Source organism: Hibiscus syriacus, unplaced genomic scaffold (genome assembly GCF_006381635.1).
Source record: "Hibiscus syriacus cultivar Baekdansim isolate YM2019G1 unplaced genomic scaffold, ASM638163v2 tig00110253_pilon, whole genome shotgun sequence".
NCBI lineage: Eukaryota > Viridiplantae > Streptophyta > Magnoliopsida > Malvales > Malvaceae > Hibiscus > Hibiscus syriacus.
This window is the reverse complement of record NW_024062646.1, coordinates 146,264-150,068: the sequence shown is the minus strand read 5'-3', so window position 1 is coordinate 150,068 and position 3,805 is coordinate 146,264.

Genomic DNA, 3,805 nt, shown 5'->3' with positions numbered 1-3,805 from the left:
TTTATGTTGCTATTTACCTGTTCTAATGAGAGTGTTTTTAAGGCATATTTGAACCGAGTCAACTCAATTCCCGTTGAAAAACATGAGTTTAGCAACCAAAGCAAAGAAATTGTAACCCTTCAAGCCAAGGAAACAATGGTCAAGTGTTGTTTCGTTAAACTACAACCATTTGATTAGCCTAAAAATCAACTTGTATACAGTAAAACTTTTATAAATTAATAATGTGGGATCACGTAATTTTATTAATTTAAAAATAAATTAATTATTGATAAATTAATAATTTATTAATTTAAATATTTTTTTTTCTGGATCAATGAATTTACCTTATTCTTCATGGATAAAATATTTACATTATTCTTAATGTACAATGTGATTAACTGAGGATGAAACTGAAAATGATATAATATATTCACAATCAATTATGCGGAAGCAGAAGGAAGCACTTATAGCGGCAGTAGCTATTCATAATTTTTTGTTTCAATATGAGAATACAACATTAGAATTTTTTTTTGATGCAGTAAGGAAAATTAGAAATAAAATATAAGTAAATTTACATTTTAAGAAGCAAACGAAAATATAATAATATTTTACTCTGTTGTACTAATTATATTTTTAATTTTATATAATTATTAATTTATAATATTGAAAGTGTCATAAATTTATATAAAGATATTCTGCAAAATTATTAATTTATTAAAATTATTAAAGTCAACTCGGAACTGAGAAAAGTTATTATTTTAAAGAAATTATTAGTTTATGAGAGAGCTAATCAAATTGGACAGGGAAGCCCTCCTTTTGTACATAGAAAATTAGGGTACCAAGTTTTATTGGGCTTTGGCCCTCTCAAATAAAGGGGATGAAATGGTTTTACATCTTATTCCTCGTATAGGGATAGCCGAATTATTTGAAAGAAATTTGAGTTCCAGGTAAGTTCAGATAACGAATCGAAATTGGAATAAAATCAGATTTAGGATAAAACTAAACTCACACGCTCTAATTTTCTATTCCACCATAATAGAATCATATTTTATTCGACGATATCAATGTCTAGATGTTTGTTCACCATAAAAATTATATAGAGTACTAAAATATTAATAATTTTGAAAAATATAGATTCGTTTTTAGGTCTGAAACAATGGTCCGCTTGTTTCACGTAAAACATTTTTCGAAAAACGTTTTTCTCATTTTCTAGTGTTTGGTTGGAAGAAAACATATTGGTCAATGTAAAACATTTTCTCGGGCAACAGAATTTTCTTTGCATTTTCTGGAAAATGACTTACGATTTGATTTTTCGTAAGTCATTTTTCGAACCTTTCACTTCAAAGCATAAATACTCAAAATAATATTTATTTTATATATTTAATATTAATATAATATTTTAGTATAGTTTTAATTAAAATATTAATTATTAACGTATTTAAAATATATTTAATTAATATTTTTACTAATATAATATAATAATATTTTTATTACAATAATATACTCAATTATATTACAATAATATACGATACTATTATATTCTTATTTTAATAATATATAATAAATTATTAATAAAATTTATATTATTTACTAATTTCTTAAAAATAATATTATTGAATTATTAACAGTAAATAATATTATTTATGTATTTAATATTAATATAAAAATCCTTAAAATATATTTATTAATAATTTTAAAAATATAATATAATATTTTTATTTTAATATATATTTAATATAATTTATAATATTTTTATTTTAATAGAATTTATCAGTCTTAATATTTTTATTTATAAAATTATAGAAATAATATTTTAATAATAATATTGAAATAAATAATATTAAAATAAATTATTCTAATATTTTTAAAATAATAATATTAAGTTTTTATAATAAATAATATTATTTATTATATTTCATATTTGTAATAAATGATCTCTAGAAAATTTATCAACTAGTAAAAAATGATTTACATAACATCGTAAAACATTTTATGAAAAATATTTTTCATAAAATACAATTCATGTCACGATTAGATAGAGGGAAGGTTGGGACTGAAGCAATTGAAAAATCAACCCATTCCATTCCATGTCCATCCTTACTCTTGAATCTATATTGAGAATGCGCAACTGTTCATTCTAATAGTATCGTCTTCAAATTTTGAATTTAAATTCTTTTATTAACAGTATAATATATCTTATCATTATATCAAATACTCATTGATATCTTAATCATTAATTATACAGTATAGCTATACAATTTCAATTACATAACTACTACTGTATCATCTAATTTACTGCAGCAGCCATTTCAAAATTCTTGTTAAAATTAAATATGGCTTGATCATTCGTTTCACTGGACTTCCTTCTTTTTGAACTTTATATTATCTTTCTAGCTAGTTGGAGGACATGGGGTTGATGTAAAACCAAGCATTTTAACAACCGAGCAAATATATATGTACGTGGGATGTGTAATCATATCATGCATGCATGCAAAGTCACACATACATATGAAATCCAGATGAAGTTTTTACATTTGAGGGTCACTGCCAAGCAAGTGAAGGAGATGACAGTTGTGAGTAATTTATTCACATGAAAAGTTTTAGTTGTTGACCTTAACTCTGGACATAATTAAATCTTAAACAGAAAATGTATACACACAAACGCAAGAGAAATTGCAACCTGCTTCATAAATATGTTAGCTCGAGCATGTAAATATCCCCAGCTACTGCCCTCAACAGATTTTGATTTCAACAATCTCAGTCTATTATTATTGCTCCTCATCCATATTCAATTTACGTGCGCATTACCAGAAAGCACACCCATACATCAAATCTATTCACAGATATGATGAAATCTCTGCTGAATTTGGGTTGAGAAAACTGATTCCAACAGTGGCGTGGAGACGATAATAAGATGCAAAGAAGAAGTAATTCATAGTAGAGATAGTAATGAATTGATTAGGCGCAGTAGAGCTGGACCATGTGTTTCATTAAGGTGTATTTAAAGTGGATGATCATCTCAAAGTACAAGCTCTCCCTTTTTTTTCCATCATTACATGCCTTCATGGTTAGGTTAACTATCCACTTTCTTGACCTACTCTCTTTATGTTATTTGTATTTTCGTTTCAATTTGTAGCCCCTCAGCTTTGCTTTTTCTTTTTCTTTTTTCAAAAGCTTTGCAAATACAAGTTTACAAGCTTAATTAGGGTTTTGAACACTTGGTTCTACCTGCTTATCAAAGGTGACAAGTGTTCCATGCAGCCATTTTTACCAAGGATATGAATGTATGCAAATTGCATCAGACTGAGCTTATTCTTACGTATATTATAACGTACGATTGTAAATGAAATAAATTAAATTAAAAAATTTCGATTAAAATAAAAGAATAATGATGACAGATAAAGTTGGCTCTCTGTTATTAAAATTGATTTTAATGTTGATAATTTCCTTTCAACCATCTCGGTCAGTGTTTGATATCAAATGGGGTTGATTTGCACCACTTTCATTTACATCTTCTTCCTTAAGCGACAATGGAAGACCTTTCTTTGGGTTGCTTTATTCGTTATTTATTACAATATTTTTATGATGGTCAAATTGCCACGTTCAATATGTTTTGTCGAAAGATTGCAGCAAACTGAAAGTCAATATTGTATAACGATAATAATTAACACGGATTGGTTTAATTGACTAATTACAGCCTTTGCAAGCATCAAAGTTCAAGTTGTATTAGCAGCCCTTTGTTTAGAACCATATTCGATACATGTTTCCAAAGGTTGATAGGTCTCGACCCCACAAAAAAGAAGATACAACTACACTTTAGTCCCTT